Here is a 17029-nt window from a genome sequence, read left to right as displayed (position 1 = left end):
CCTCCACGTTCAGATGTATACCTGGGTGGGTCTCTCAGATGTCTTTTGTGTTGTGTGAGTGTCCTCTTTTGGTATATGAATGTCCTTTTTGTTGTATCTTAGTGGGGAGAGTCTAAGGGGAGAGCTCGCTCCATCATGATGCTGACGTCACCTCCCAAATATTTTATAATAATATATGGACTGTAACTTTACTCAAATTGTGAAAAAACCTTTAGAAACTGTCATCAAAAGTGTAATGCTGGATAGCTCACGTTGTGCAGCCCATTCTTCTCAAAGAACCAACACTGCTAATTCTAGCTCTTTCTCCTTTACAAGTATTTAAATCATAAAAGAGTACCTGGTATGTAGCATTTCTATTCTTGGCTCAATAAATTATTCAACATTCTTTTAGCAAGCAAAAATAAGCTAAATACCACAAAAACGTTCACCCTCAAAACACAGATTTGCAAAGATACTGGAGACGTCCAAAATTAACCAACAGGCTACCCCTGGGCCAATAATTTTTAAAAACTTCCTTACCATGCTAATACTGTGCTTTAATCTTGGTTGGCTGTTCCCATTTTTCCTTCTGAACAAAAAAACCTGAGACTGGTTTTACTGCTGCCCATATCTGCCATTTTCGACACAAGCAACAGTAATGGAGGAAGACCCAAATGTACTATCTTTCACATGCAGGCACTTGGTAAAGCTGCCAGGGGTGGCCAGTGTCCACCTGGAACAGGTACAATAGTAACCATGCCTTCTCCATCCAAATTCTAGTTTCATTCTTGCCTCCACAATAACCTTCAAAGCTGACCACATAAGCAACTCATCCACGCATCCGTGCAATCATTCATATATTCAGGGCTCTGAATATGAATATGAAAGCCACTCAGCTAGGGTCAACAGGGAAAACAATCAGGTAAGTACAATACCTGTCAGGGACCCTGACAGACTGGACACCCTAACCTAGCAGAAGGACTCAAGGAGGATTTCACAGTGGAAATTACTTTTCAGCTAAGACCTGAAGGATGGGTAAGAGTTAACCCAAAATTGGGGAAAGCAAGAGTAAAAAGACGAGGGGAGAACATTCAGGCAGGGGAACTAGCATGTTAGAAGGCTCAAAAGTAATAAATAAGAATAACGATGATATTGACAAAAATAGTGATGAATAATAAATTATTGACTCTCTGGGTCAGACGCTGCTTTAAGGTTCTATATGTATTAATTCATTAAGTTCTCATAAATATCCTTATCCCCATTTGACAGATGAAGAAATGGATGCACAGAAAGTTGAAGTAATCATCCCAAGGTCATAGGGCGAAGAGGTGGTGGGACTTGGACTGAACTGAGGCGCCTGAAGACAGAGCCTACCTGCTTACACTGTGCTACAAAAGATCTGGTCATGCTTCAGAAACTGGAATTTTGGTCCATGAAGAATTTTAGGGGGAGGCTGACAAGGGTGGTGATGATGAGAATTAAACAGGGGCAGATAATGGAGGGTCTGGGAAGCCCCTGTACCAGACACCTCTCATGTCCTCCTCACATCCTCCCGGCCCACCTTTTCTTCTACCAGCCACAGCTGCAGCAACCTGCTGTATGCAGTGAACCTGGCAGCACCTGCCTCAGGTGCATCAGGTGCTACCAGGGCTGCAGCACGGAAAGCCTGGATGTGAGGAGTCAACACCTCCTGGGACAGCCCTGACCAACAGGGGTCAGGAACCAGTAGGTAAACAGCCCCCTCTTCCTTGCCTTCAGTGGACACTTGTGGGGAGAAGAGGGGCAGACTACATGGCTCCTCTGAAAACCTGGAGGGATGGAACCCTAGGTTCCCACAGCAGTGATCAGCTCCTACTTCATTCTGCCCAGCCTTCCTCTTCAGTTTTATGTGACTACTTCCTACAAATTACCACCTACACGCAAACCCTCCTCTCACACTCTGCCTTCCGTGGGGAACCAGATTGAAACAGCCATGTTAGACAGTTTAGATTTTATCCTTCGGGCAGTCAAAGACAGCATATTTTTGGCAAATCATACCTTCTCTCTTCCAAGAAGCAACAAGAGGCTGAGCGAGGGGAACAAACTCAGCAAAATGATGGCTTGGTAAAGGTTCCCATTCTTCTCTCACCTCACCCCTCCCACCACCATTACACCAGGAAGCCACCCAAGAATAGGGTGCAGGAAAAGTCTATACCCTGTCTTCTGCTCCTTTAGCCAGAGGCTAGAAAAATGGCAGCTGCCCTGGACTCCTTCAGACTGGGGCCCACTTCTGAGGCCATGGCATCTACAACACTGCTACTTCTTCCACCATCTCACTGGCTCTTCTTGTCTCTTCTAGAGCTACTAGAGACATATGGCTACCTGACTGGTACCTTTGGAAGTACACTAAATCTTAAAACCAAAGAATAAGCTTGAAGATGAGGAAATAAATGGAATAGATAGATGATTTGGTTTTAAAATATTCTTGGCTTCTCTCTCTTCTGGATGAGATGTTTTCATTTCTCACTCATATTATGATGTAAATAAATCACAGATTAAATGCTATAATAGCCAGAAATTTTTTATATGAACAATATTGGAGGTAACACCATACATCTGGCTTAAGGATGAAGTTCAGTTTCTATAAAATAGAATTAAAAATATTAACATTTTGCTCTTAATATTAGATTAAGTAACATAAAAAGGATAACATATATTATCCACTGCTCATAGTAATTTTAACTGTCATTATCATATATCCAGGAATAAGTGAGACACCATGTAACCCTGCCTACAGCAGTTTGTTGAAGGGCCAGCTACAGCAATTACGCCTTAATCAATACACAGGCTCAAGGTGTTTAAATTGTGGCCAAAAAGAAAGAAAGACCACAAGGCATCTTTCTTTTTTTTTCAAATTTTCTTCTTTAAATTTATTTAATTAATTAATTTATTTTTATCCCCCAAAGCCCCAGTACATAGCTGTATATCCTAGTTGTAGGTCCTTCTAGTTCTTCTGTGTGGGATGCTGCCTCAGCACGGCTTAACGAGCCATGCGTAGGTAGGTCTGCCCCCAGGATCTGAACCAGCAAACCCCGGGCTGCCGCAGCGGAGCACGGAAACTCAACCACTACGCCACTGGGCCGGCCTATAATCCATCTTATTCTTAAGACATTTAAGCAAAATAGATTCCTGAGATAACACAAATACTGAATGATGAAAATAAGATAATTTTTATCTTATACTAATTTTAACCAAATTTATTCTTACATTTGACAGTGATTATACTAAATTGCAATGTTTAGGTGAAACTGCTACACATTAGAAATAAGAGAATGGTAAAAGTACTGTAACTATGGTATTTGTAACATATATTAGGGTTAAATTTTTATTGACTAACACATGCAAATTGGTTTAAAAACTGTTACCACTGTCCTTTCTTACCTGCATATGTCAGATTGATTATGTTCATAAAGTTTCTTTTCCAGGTCCAATCTCTTCTTTTCACTATAATACAGAAAGAAAATGTTTTATGAATAATTACACTGATAAGTAATAGGCAGTTGGATTTAGAACATGATCTCCTTTGAAATCACACCTTTGTAAGAATGCTTCTCTGGCCTCTCTAAGAAGCAGAAAATGCCAGCTGCGTTTGAAACTCAAGACAAAAATACTTAGCAGTCATCACGGAAGTCTAAAAAGCAAAAAGGACACTGAAATGAAGCAAAAACAAGATTCTCAAAGTAAATGGGGAAATGCAGTAAGAAAAGGCTGGGAAGCAGGTTCAATCACTCAGCAAGTATTTCTTGAGTGCCATGATGACGGTTCTAGGTCTGAAGACTAATCCGGTGTAGACCAACCAAGGCCCCTGCCCTCAGGCAGCTGACATTCTAGGGGGAAGGAGAGACAATAAACAAGATAAATATGTAAAATATGATATGGCCAGACTTCTCTGAGACGGTGACAGTTGAGCGATGGGGATCCCACCAGGTCTGGACACAATGCCTCCACAAATCCACCCTAGATTGAAGACTGGTGGCTTGCTCTGTTCCCAACTGGACAAGCCTGGGCAGAGCCAAGTAGCTGAGTTAGGAAGAGGTCTCTGAAAAGTAGACCTGCCCTCACTCACATTTAATGAAGACCAGGCCCCCTAACACTATTACTTCAAATTTGGGGGGATTTCTTTTTACAACTTTGTAACATCGCCGTGATTTGTCACTGACTGCTATCCTGTGATGATCAGGTGAGTGCTGGCAGTCAGCTAGAGGACAGAGCTTACCCTGCACACCCAGCCTGGGCAAGAGGTAGGGGAAACTGGGCAGCAGGGGTGGTAGCAGCCAAAACCAAGGGGCTAGGGGTGAAACTGCTAAATGAGAAGCCATCTCAGTCCCAAAAAGAGTCCTTGGGAAGTTTAACCACAGAGGGCCCCGCTCAACCACCACCAACATACCAGCTTCAATCCCATCTAACTGAAGCCAAACTGCGAATCTAAGTTAACAAGAACTAAAGGCCAAAAGAGAAATCACATAATGTCTGAGAGAAAAATGCTAAAGCAAAGACTGAATCAACGACAAGGAGTCCAACAGAAGGTGAGCCTAGCTTGGCCCCCTGAGGGACAGGGGCTGAGCCCACATTCCATTTGTGAGCTCTTAATTATTAGTTTCCGTTTTCCTTCAGAGAAAAAAAAAAGCCCAAAAGTTACTCTGTTAGCTAAATTATAGGTTAAGTAAATTTCTTTGCTTAGCATAATCTAGAATGGAAACCATCATTTAACCAAAATTCTTTTAATGGGAAAATAGGGTCCAAAATCCAAACACTGAATCTTTGCTTGGGGAATAATCTCTTCCTCAGTTGGGGTATGTCTACGTTAAAAAAAAAAAGGAAAAAAAAAAAAATTTACAGAAACACAAATTTTTAATCTAATAGCTTCACACAGATCTTTATTTTCTCATTAAGAAGACTGACCTCAGAAGAGAAGTGAAAAAAACATGGTATAATTGCTTCCATGTTAGAAATTTTTATTTGTCACTTTCCTCCCTTCTAAGGTTCAGTGATCAATAGGATACTTAGTTCATGAAAAATGAATGTCCGGACAGAGTGAGCAATTCGTCACTAAATTATGAGACAGACCCTTAAAGGCATCTATGACCTTGTGCCTCTGATGTCATGCTTTACTTCTGTGGAATTTCTGCCAAGAAAGCATGACTGGAATCTGGTCATGAAGAAACATCAGATGGACCCAGCTTGAGGCTCACTCTCCAGAATGAAAGCTGTTCTCTAGGAAACTGTCAGGAACAGGAAAGGCAGGGAAAGACTGAGGAATAGGCACAGATGGGGAGAGACTGAAGAGACATGGCAAATGGGTTCACAGATGGACTCCTGGACCAGACGATAAAAAAGACAGTGCTAGGACAGTTGGTGAAATTTGACTGGGGTCTGTGGATTGGTATATCAGCACTGATTTCCTGACTGGGAGGGTTATATGGTGATCACAGAGAGAGCATCCTTGCTTTTTGGAACTATGCACTGGAGTGCTTAGGAGTGATGGGGCATCATATCTGCAGTTCTCAAATGGTTCAGAAAAGATTAATAATTTTAGATAGAAAGAGAAAGAGAAAATATAACAAAATGTTAAGAGTTGAGGAATCTGGGTGAGGGAAATATTAGAGGTCTTTGTCCTCTACTTGCAACTTTTCTGTAAGCTTGAACTCATTTCAAAATAACTGTAACAATTTACCTCTGACTTCTAGTGAAGAAGGACCACAGTCTCTTTGGGAATCCACCACCTCACGAGCAGCAAGTTCTTTTTAATAAAGAACATAAAACTTCTTTGTTCTTGCTCTATCTCCAGTAGGGACAGACTGGTCAAACTTCTTCTCTAGCATGACACTTCCTACACTGAAAAACCACAAACACCTCTTGGCCTTCTATTCCAGGCAAAATGATGCTAATCTCATTCACTCTTCATCACAGGCCCATTTTCTAACCTCATCATCCATGCAGCAGTGCCTCTGAGTGCTGTCTTTCATATGTTTTAAATTTAAGACTTAAAACAAGATGTCTACCCCAATAAAAAGCCAGAGAAAGGATTATTGGGAGGATCATCTTGCAATTCCTACAGATTAAATCTCTGTTTCAGAATCTTTGGAACATCCAGCCCTGGGATATGTACCCACTGCCAATGGTTTCAGGCACCTGCACCCCTCACTCGGACCTTTCGAAGTTTTACACAGCTGGGTGGTCCTTAAAGTGTAGTATGTGGTTTAGTTTCCTCCTTTTAAGCCACCTGTTATTCAGTTTTTGTATCAATATCATCTTCAGCTTAACTCAACTAATACCTCAGCATCAATTTCTGGGCCTTTACGATATCTCACCCTGAATCAATATTGGTATTGAAAACACTGGGGCTGGTTAATGGGCCTTTTAAACAGATGTTTTTATATAATTGTAAGTGTCAACTCCACTTACATGTTTCTACTACACTTGTGGCACTATATGCATTGTACAGAGTCATTCCATCAGGCTCTTGTAGATTCAACGACCTTCCCACAATGCAAAGAAAACACTGATACAAAAAGGAAAAAATTCAGAATATAAAATTACATCTATGTGTGACTACAGCTAAGACAATCTGGCTAGAAACGCACCAAGTACAAGGGAAAAGCCCAGCTATTAGACCAGCTAACATTGCAATGACCCACCTCTAAGGGGGCTGAGAAAGGACAGGTTGTTTTTCTCTCTCACTCCCAGGAAGTCTGTGGACTGACAAAGCAGCTGTGACTGCCCAAGGTCGCAGCCTGTAAATTTCTGGAGCTTCAGGAGACAATGGTCCTTGTGGTCAGCGGGATTGGTTGAGAAAAACAGGCACATTCAAACACTCAAACAGGGTACAGACAATGATAGTCATTATCTGTTGCTTCACAAACTACAGCTTTCAACTCTTTTACTTTGAGGCTCTTTATTTACTAGAGAAAAAAAAATCTGTGGCCGTACTTCACATATTAGTCAAGGCCTCTCATTTCTGTGAGGAACCAAGGTTCAGAGAGGCTGAACCACCTGGTCAAGGTCACACAACAGTTCACAGACTGGAACCCAGGTTTCCATGTTTCCACCGCACTTTTCTGTGTATCCAAAATTATTCGCCTCTGTACTTATTAACTATGCATTAGAGTTAGTTATGGACTTTTAAAATGAAAAACGAGTACACACAGCAACAGATCTGTACTGACTTAAAAATAAAACCAACCTCCAAAGGCAGAACCATGAATAGGCTATAAAATTTGACTCAAATTCCTTATACAATTTCAACAGCCTCACCTTGCTTAATAGTTAAAGCATTAAGTGTTAAACATGAAGTAATAATCATTACACAGTTATTATACCATAAGGACTATAAACAGCCAGGTGTTCCTAGCACAGGAAGCAAAAATGATAACTCACAATTAACTTAGTTCAAAAAGAATGCCATTTGAACCAGTGACATTTTAAAATTTAGAACTTGGGCTAAGAGATACAAATAACTAAAGGCCTGGGGTAACTAAGCTACTATTCTAAGAGAACAGAGTCAAAAAGCAGTTAAAAAAAAAAAAACTCAAAAAACAAACACACACAGTACAGAGAACAGATTGGTGGTTACCAGAGCGGAAGAGGAGTGTGGGGAGGGTGAAAGGGGTAAAGCAGGACAATGTGTACAGTGACGGATGGAAACTAGACTTTGGGTGGTGAACACGATGGACTCTATACAGAAGTCGAAATATAATGATATACACCTGAAATTTATATAATGTTACGAACCAACGTGACCTCAATAAAAATAAATTAGTAAAACGTAAAGAAAAAAATTACACGCACACCCAGAGGTGAATTTGTTTTATTATTTGTTTGTTTGCTTTTTAACTTGGAGCTGGACTTCAGTATAAGATTTCACTTTGGGGATGGGACAATAGCTTAAATTGGTTTGAATCTATAAACCAAACTTTAGTTTTTCAAAATGGTTAAGGAACCTTGGAGCAGAATTGAAATTTTAAAATTTATTTTAGGGGCCAGCCTGGTGGCGCAAGCTGTTAAATGCGCACGCTCCGCTGCGCCGGCCCGGGGTTCGTGGGTTCGGATCCCGGACGGGCACCGACGCATTGCTTGTCAAGCCATGCTGTGGTGGCGCCCCATATAAAGTGGAGGAAGATGGGCACGGATGTTAGCCCAGGGCCAGTCTTCCTCAGCAAAAAGAGGAGGATTGGCAGATGTTAGCTCAGGGCTGATCTTCACACACACACACAAAAAATTATTTTATTATTCTTATTGTTCTTCCCCCTGGTGATTTCTTTTAATGTATTTAATCTTATATAATGGGTTTTTTTGTGTGTGTGTGTGTGAGGAAGATCAGCCCTGAGCTAACATCCATGCTAATACTCTTCTTTTTGCTGAGGAAGACTGGCTCTGAGCTAACATCTATTGCCAATCCTCCTCCTTTTTTTTTTCTCCCCAAAGCCCCAGTAGATAGTTGTATGTCATAGCTGCACATCCTTCTAGTTGCTGTATGTGGGACGTGGCCTCAGCATGGCCAGAGAAGTGGTGTGTCGGTGCACGCCTGGAGTCCGAACCCCGGCCGCCAGTAGCGGAGGGCACGCACTTAACCGCTAAGCCATGGGGCTGGCCCCAATGGTTTCATTTTAAACACAACCTAACAAACAACATTAAAGAAACTGGGTTTTTTTTCTTTAAAAAAAAGCACTTTAAGTGTACTGATGCACAGAGCAATGTCTTGTCTTTTAATTATCAAGTATATGCAGACACAATATCATCTTTGAAATATCACACTGTCCACTCTTCCTGGTTGACTGGAACATGGTCATTATTTAGTGGCAATGTGTGGCTAATGTTCTATACAAGACATTTATACCTCCTGGACATTAGCTGGTTGACTTGGGATTTCTTCCATTCCTTGAACAAACATATATCAAGCCCCTCCTCCACCTAAGGTACTCTATTATCAGCTAAAGCTTCAGCTAGATATGGTTTCTGAGCTCCTGGAATTCTCCATCTAGGCAGGGAGCAAGTCACTCAAGCCACTATCTAGAGTCCTGTAAGAATGCCGAGGTTGCATGAGTTAGGGAACAGGCTGATCAATACTTAGTGCAGGGAAGCCACTGAAGGAAGTGATTTTTCAAAAGCTGGAGTTGAGGAGGTTCCTGGGGTGGGTGAGTGGCGGTATGTCAGAAAGAAAATAGGATATAGAAAAAGATTAAAGAGTAAAATATGGTGAGGACAATTAAGGAGGCCTGTTGTAGATGCTCTATAAACATTTGACAAAAATTAAATCTAGCATAAAACCAATATAATTCCTTTTCAAAACCACTTACTTCTGCCTTTACCTTACACATAACTATTGTTGTCATTTTAGCATTGTTACACACACACAGCTCTCTTCACTAAAATGATTTTGTAACTTTAACACTCATTAAACCTTTTGTTTATCAAGAGATCCAAACATCTATTTCCTTTCTTGTCAACTAGAGATTTCCAACACCAATTAATTTAGCAGCTAAATAATAGTTCCAACAACTTATCTTTTATGTGGTTATTTATAGCAAAGTGCTTTTTAATTTTCTTTCTGTATGTGCTCTTAGATCTAGCTGTCTTCAGCGGTTCTCATCTTTCATGTCTTAATCAAGGTATCACGCATACTCCAGAAGCTGGACTTCTCTGTCTGGAAATTTCATCCCTTCGCTGGAACTATGGCCCTCAGAAAGTCTCCCGCATTTAAATAGGGCATATGTTTGACAAACACACACACACTCACCTGCCTGTGTTCCTGGACCTGTCACCACTGATGCAGTGCAGCTGTCAGGGTGGGATGACAATTTGAAGAGACTGCGGAGGGGGCGTGTAGAGGGAACGAGAGAAATTCACGAGGCTTGACTGAGAGTGACAGGCAGGAGAACTCCTACTCCCCCTTCCGGGCAAATTCAGTGACGCGGCCGCGTCCTCCAGCGGGAGATCTCCAACAAGGGGGTCTCTCCGGTAAACTCTGTCCTCCAGGCCCCAGTGGGAGCTTGGGGGCCGTCGCGGGCGGACCCAGGCCCAGGGGAACCACGGGCGGGGCGAGTGGGAAGGACAGACGGCAGGGCACCGGCCGACCCTGGGCGCCGGCCTATGCCCGCCCCCGCCTCGGGTAGGCCGTACCTGTCCCGCAGCCCGCGCTGGAGGCGGCCCAGCCTCTCCTAGGAGTCGGGGCTCGCCAGGGGCGCGGACCGAGCGGAGGCCTGGCGCATGCCGCCGCCGCCACGCTCGCCCCGCGCCGCCTCGGGCCAGCGCGCGGAGGGGAGGGGCGGGTTGTCGGGGGCGACGGCCCCACCATGCACCGCGGGTGAACACGGCGCCCCGACGCCGTGCAGGGGGCGGGACGGGGCGCCGTGAATGGGCGGGGCCGACGGCCGTGGAGGGGCGGGGTGTCGTGGAGGGGCGGGGTGTCGTGGAGGGGCGGGGTGTCGTGGAGGGGCGGGGTGTCGTGGGAGAGGTTGACAGCCGCCTTGGGGGGAGCCGGCCCAGGCTGCACGCTGCGGGATGGGCAGGGGTCCTTGGGGGTTGGGTGCCGAGGGCTCTCTGCCCGAGACTGGCGTCTTCCTTCTCCCTAACCGTTCAGAACTCTCACGGGACAGACCCTGGTCCTCCTCCAGGTGGAGCCGTTCTCTGAGGGTCAGTCAGAAGCCCACTCCTGATCCCCACCATGGGTAAAGGATGGAGCTTGGCTGGGAGCAAGTCACGTGATCAGTTTTTGTCCTGGCATGAAACTACATTAATTTTGCAAGACGCATTCTCTTTCCCTCCTGCCACCTCTCCCTCTCTTCTTCCCAGGATATGCTGAGTGCCACGCACTGTGCTAAGCTTGGTTTCCTACCAGCACTTAAAAGCAAAAGAAAACACCACAAAAAAGACAAAATTCTAAGCAACTGTGTTCAGCCCTGACAGCAGAACAATCCCTTACCTGTAAATCCGTGCTGACCATAAGGATGTGGTTAATGCTGTAGGTCACATTACTAGTTGGTGAGGAGAGGAAAGTTGCTAACAAGTTGCTTGCAAAACAGACATTTGTTTGTGCAGATATAGAATCCTGCAGCAGGGACTTGAGCCAGGCTGCCTAGACTCAAATCCCCTCTTCCACTGCCCAACTGTGTGACCAAGTGCAGGTCACCCTCCTGAAGCCCAGGGTTCCTTATTTATAAAACCGGGAAGATGGTTACTGCAGGGCCTAGCTATGCCATTGCTATAAAGATTAGATCTGTTAACGTGTGTAAGTGTTTAGAAGAGGGCCCAGCACATAGGAAGCATCAGTTTTTATCAACATCATCACCAACTTGGAGGAAAAGCTTCCTGAAGAAAGACAACCGTACTCCAAAACCTGCAGGGCAGAAAAAAAGAAATTATAGTTTCTTTAGTCTCTTATTCTTCATTTCTTTTGGTTTCTTTGCTCAGTCATTAATTTCACTTACTTGCAAGGTGTGACTTAAACTAGTAAATCAATCATTAGCAAGAGAGATGGACTACTCAAAGGTCAATAATATAAAATTATAATGTTACTTAGCCTTCCCTTCACATTTGCCAGGGCCAGGGCAAGAGTGTGAATGGACGCCCTCATACCATCTGTCAAAATATTAAACAATTATAAATCACGATGACAAATTGTAGATAAAATATGTTTTCTCCTCCTACCTTGGCCAATGTGCCTTCATAAGAACCTGGAAAGCCAGAGGGAAATTTAGTTCTCTGACTCCCTCCCCAGCCCACTTTATTTCCCACCCCGGGCCCAGTCTTGCACTGTGAGGGGCCTCACACACTGGCAGGGATGTGTGTGTCTCCCCAACGCCACCACCCCAGTCTACAAGTCCTAGCTCTGTCCTCATCCCCACCTCAGCCTCCTCTTGGCCACTCCTCAGGCCTAAGGGCGAGCACCTTCCAGGAAGTGATAGTCACCCTTGCAGGAAGGGTCCAGGAAAGAGGTCTTTAAGGGCCTCAGAAAGGAGGTTAGGGCCCTTTGAGCAGGGATTGTCAGGGTGATGGGTACCTGAAATGTGTTGCAGAATGGTGTGTGTGTGTGTGTGTGTGTGTGTGTGTGTGTGTGTGTGTGTGAAAGAGAGAGAGAGAGAGTGCGCTCTAGGCAGGCATGTCCCCTGGCCCTGGGCCTCCTTGCCTTGCATAGAATGGCATGGCCAGAAAAGGGCCAGAACACGCTTTGTAATATACAGAAGCCAGGGTAGGGGCCCTCTTGCCTAGGTCTAAGGGTAATCCTGATGTTACTTTTATTTAGTTGTTATATCAAATCATTATACCAAATTGATTCCATGGTAGTTGTGGACGTTAAACAGCCAGTTATTTCTCCAGCACAAATAGGTTTATTTGGGATCAGCAAAGAATTGCAATCTAAGGTCTACAACCATGTCAAGCCACCTGCAAGTCCTCCTGCAGAAAAGGGAGAAGAAACTCTTATAGAGGGGAAGAGGAAGTTGGGAGGGCTAATGTAAACAAAGAGTCCTCCAAAGAGGAGGAGACTGGGAGTTGAAAGTGTAGTGGCTTTTCATTGGCTGAGTTGTGGTAGTCTATCATTGGCTGAGCTGTTGCTGGCAAGAAGAGGAAGTCTTTCTTCTTCCTATTGGGCTCTGCTATCTTCATAGGGTGTCAGAGCTCCCCTTTTTGGCCTCCTGACTCCATTTTAGTCAGGTTTATGTTTATTAATTTCCACATAGTGTGCAAAGGTTTACTTTACTGATTTTAGTGCAAACAACATTGTACTACAACCCTGGCAAAAAAAAAAAATGTATCTTTTTAGCATATTTTATTTAGGTCTCCTTTCACCCAGATTAGTTTACTAAGGGAAAAAAATCCCCCAAACAATTAATGTAGCTAATTATTTTCAGTAAATACATAGAGTAACCAGGTGAGGCATCATTTAGCATCCCAAATTTTTATTAGGCCATCTTAGGAGAGTCTAAAATTAAATATAATTAAACAGTAAATAGATAATTCAAAATAATTAAAATTTGCATTCTATGGTTGATTTATTAATGACATATGACATCTAAATGCAGGACCCTCTTTATTAACAATAACACATAGCAAACTAAATGAATATTTCTAGAGTATTTATGCTAAAATTATGCATTCTAAATGGTGACAGACTTTTATTAAATGCAGAGTTTTTCACTTTGAATATTTAATTTGCTGGAGCACTCCCTTTTAATATTGTTCTTAAATCCGTTTATATTAGCAGAGCTGATTTCTGTAAACAGCTCTGATTGTACTTCCTGGACCACAGGCCATGAAGTCTGCCTAGAGGGACAAGTCTTCCTATAAGCTACAGAATGTCTTAGCTGCGAGTTAGAGGGGATCTAGCTTCACCCCCTTGTTTTTTTAGAGGAGAAAAAGGTTCAGGGCAGGTAAGGGACTTGGCCCGGGTCACAGCTGATAATCTGTGTAATGTTAATGAGTCTAGTTCCAAAGATGGGTCCCTAATGGCCCCATTAGGCAAAGAGTAAAGAAAGCCAGTGTTTCATCTCAGTAGACATATGGCTCTTTGGGTGAACCATATGAAATTGCCGTTTTTGTAGCTCAGAAACAGTTGGATCAATGAATGGAAGATTGGTTTTGGAAATATGTTGAAATTAGAATTTTACATTTTAAAGTGTAAACACCACACAATTTTAAAATTAAATCCTGTATATTTGAGTCAATAACTGCTTGGATATTATATTATGTAGTTTGCTAGGGCTGCCATAACAAAGTACCACAAACTGGGTGGCTTAAACAACAAAAATTTATTGTGTCACAGTTCTGGAGGCCAGAAGTCTGAGATCAAGGTGTGGGCAGGGTTGGTTCCTTCTGAGGAAGACTCTGCTCCGTACCTCTCGCCTAGCTTCTGGTAGTTTGCCAGCAATCTTTGGCATTCCTTGGCTTGAGGTGCATCACCCCGATCTCTGATGTCATTTTCACATGGCATTCTCTCTGTGTGCATGTGTGTCTCCAAATTTCCCCTTTTATAAGGAAACCAGTTATATTGGATTAGGGGCCCACCTTCCTCCAGTATGACCTTATCTTAATTAATTATATCACAATGACCCTATTTCCAAATAAGGTCACATTCTGGAGTGCTGGGAATTAGGACTTCAACATACGAATTTAGGGGGTACACAATTCAACCTGTAACAGACATGAACATGGAAAGTATTTCATTTTGCAATCACTATTCAGAAATATTTGACATTGCATCCTATGCTATTAGAAAATTCACTTTTAAGTAGAGATGACTCAAAAGTAGAAAGTAGGGAGAAAGGCTGTGATGCCACATGAATATGTCTATGGAACCCCTCCACCCATTGAGCATTTACACCAGTATAAGCATTTATTGCCTTATTTAAACCCAATAACAGTCCTTTGAGGGCACCTGGCCTAAGATCATGCTGCCAGTATGTTCTTGACCAGCTAGTGGTAGAGCTAGAATTCAAAAAGATCTTTTCCAAATCCAAAGTCTATCCTTTCTTATCCTCCATTCTATATGGCCTCGAAACTCATCATTTGACAGCTACTGATATTTTTTATTTTCCTTGTATGAGATGTGTAAAATATATATTTTGTGACCCAGAAGAGTTTACACATATACATGGTTCATTATTTGAGAGATAGTATTCATTGACATAGAATTCATTTTTTACATGCCGTGATATAACACTATGTGTTCACCATTCTGTTAATTTTCCTCCTTAGCACTCAGTAAGACTACGTTTCTCATCCTTTCTAGTGGTTAGATGGGTCTATATAACCCAGTCTGGCAATGAAGTATGAGCAGAAGTGATATAGCCACTTCCAGGCCTGGCCTCCAAACATCCTGCACTCTCTTCCTTATTTTTCCTTAGTTGGCCAGCTAGATGCAGAGGATCCAATGGAGAACTCTGAGGCCCTGGAAGAAGAGTGGATGATTGCAAAGCATAGAGCACAGAACTGTGTCTTGGGCCAGAACTAAACCTTCACTATATTGAGCCACTGATATTTTGAGGTTGTTTGTTTCAGCAGCTGGCACACTTATCCTGACTAATACACAAACATTCCATGCAACAATTATGCAAATGCACCAAAACAACTTTCTACAACGTTCTCAATGGATTTATGTGACTATCCAGATGGTGAAGGAGACTGAAAACCTGGAACTCTGAGATTAAGAGTTGATGTCTGACAATGGAATACTACTCAGTCAAAAAAAGATGAAATCTTGCCATTTACAACATGGATGGACCTTGAGGATATTATGCTAAATGAAATAAGTCAGATGGAGAAAGACAAATACCATATGATTTCACTCCCATGTGGAAGATTTAAAAAAACAACAAAAACAAACAAACACATAGACACAGAGAACAGACTGGTAGTTACCAGATGGGAAGGGTGGTGGGGGGAGAGTGAAAGGAGTAAAAGGGCACAGTTGTATGGTGATGAATGGAAACTAGACTTTTGGTGGTGAACACAATGTAGTCTATAAAGAAGTCGAAATAGAATGATCTACACCTGAAATTTATATAATGTTATAAACCATTGTTACCTCAATAAAAAAATAAATTTTTAAAAAAGGAGTCAATGTCTGAGAAGAGAAGCCTAGATAGTGAAGGCAAAGTTACAATGAAGAACCATCTAGAGCAGCTCTGGCCAATAGACTTTCAGCAATGATGGAAATGTTCTATTCTGCGCTGTCCAATACGGTAGCTGCAAGCCAAATGTGGCTATTGAGCAACTGAATGTGGCTAGTGCTACTGAGGAATTGAATTTTTTATTTCATTTAATTTTAATTAAAATTTAAATTTTAGAGGACATGTGTATCTAGTGGCTATGTATGGGACAGTGCAGATATAGGGATAAAGTGGAAAGACAGATTAGCATGGTGGGGGAAGAGGGGAGATCATAAATTACTTGGAAGTGGAAAGGCAGGAACTGGAAGGTAAGATGTCATCCTTGGTGGAAGGTGATGATGGTCAAGAGGAGAGGTACGATGGTTAATTTTATGTGTCAACTTGGCTAGGCCATGGTGCCCAATTGTTTGGTCAAACACCAGTTTAGATGTTGCTGTGAAGGTATTTTTAAAATGTGATTAACATTTAAATCAGTGGACTTTGAATAAAGCAGAGTTCCCTCCATAATGTGGGTGGGCCTCATCCAATCAGTTGAAGGCCTTAAGAGAAAAGACTGAGGTTCCCAAAAGAGGAAGGAATTCTGCCTCCAGACCGCTTTCAGACTCAAGACTGCAAAATCAACTCCTGCTGAAATGTCCAGCCTGCAGGACTGCCCTGTGGACTTTGGACTTCCAAACCCCCACAATTGCATAAGCCAATTCCTTAAAATTAATCAATCTCTCTCTTTCTCTCTCCAGATATAGATATAGATGTAGATATAGATATAGATGTAGATGTAGATGTAGATATAGATATAGATGTAGATATAGATGTAGATGTAGATGTAGATGTAGATATATAGATATAGATGTAGATGTAGATATAGATGTAGATGTAGATGTAGATGTAGATATAGTTATCTATCTATCTTAACTGGTTCTGTTTCTCTTGAGAACCCTGACTAATACAGGAGGGCATGAGGTTACTAAGAACTTTTGCTCAAATGTATTTGTAATAGCTAATTTAAAACAATAAGAATCAGGTGCAAATTCCAATAAATAAAATGAAATCATAGATTCCCTCATTTTATTTCATATCGTGTAAACCAACAACTAATGTGTGGGTCTCTAAAATACACCAGTTCTATGAAAGCTAAATAACAGCCAAACGATAGAACAATAGAGTAGTTGAATGGCTCCAGCGAGAGCCTCACTAATTCAGTGAGATGGGCTCCCTCTGTCTCACAGCTCTTGCATGCCTATTTCCACTGAAGTCCTTGAATTTGGGCTTCCACGAGGTCTCCAGGATTATTCATTTGTTGACAAAGCGGAATCCTCAGAAGTGATAAATTCCACACGCTCAAGTCCTTGTACTCTTTTCTCCGTTGCGTGGTGTCTCCCTGGATGGTGTCTTGGTTCTGCCTGGGA

General features: G+C 42.4%; 1 long non-coding RNA gene across 8 annotated transcripts in view; it reads right to left on the bottom strand.

Annotated features, from left to right (window-relative positions):
- LOC131403956 (uncharacterized) overlaps window positions 1–11167 on the bottom strand; it is a 28297-nt gene extending 17130 nt beyond the window's left edge. For 2 of the 8 annotated variants that reach the window (XR_009219660.1, XR_009219659.1), the window contains exons 1-2: window positions 9755–10073; window positions 3400–3462 (exon numbers count right to left, since the gene is read on the bottom strand). This is a non-coding gene — a long non-coding RNA (uncharacterized LOC131403956). Of the gene's footprint in view, window positions 1–3399; window positions 3463–3553; window positions 3749–5692; window positions 5893–9754; window positions 10074–10137; window positions 10341–10939 lie in introns of those variants that run through there. The other 6 variants (XR_009219664.1, XR_009219665.1, XR_009219663.1 and 3 more) reach the window with 6 other exon arrangements.
- Between the last annotated feature and the right edge of the window lie 5862 nt (window positions 11168–17029).

This window comes from Diceros bicornis, unplaced genomic scaffold (assembly GCF_020826845.1).
Source record: "Diceros bicornis minor isolate mBicDic1 unplaced genomic scaffold, mDicBic1.mat.cur scaffold_97_ctg1, whole genome shotgun sequence".
Classification (NCBI taxonomy): Eukaryota; Metazoa; Chordata; class Mammalia; order Perissodactyla; family Rhinocerotidae; genus Diceros; species Diceros bicornis.
This window is presented reverse-complemented; position numbering and strand designations above follow the sequence as displayed.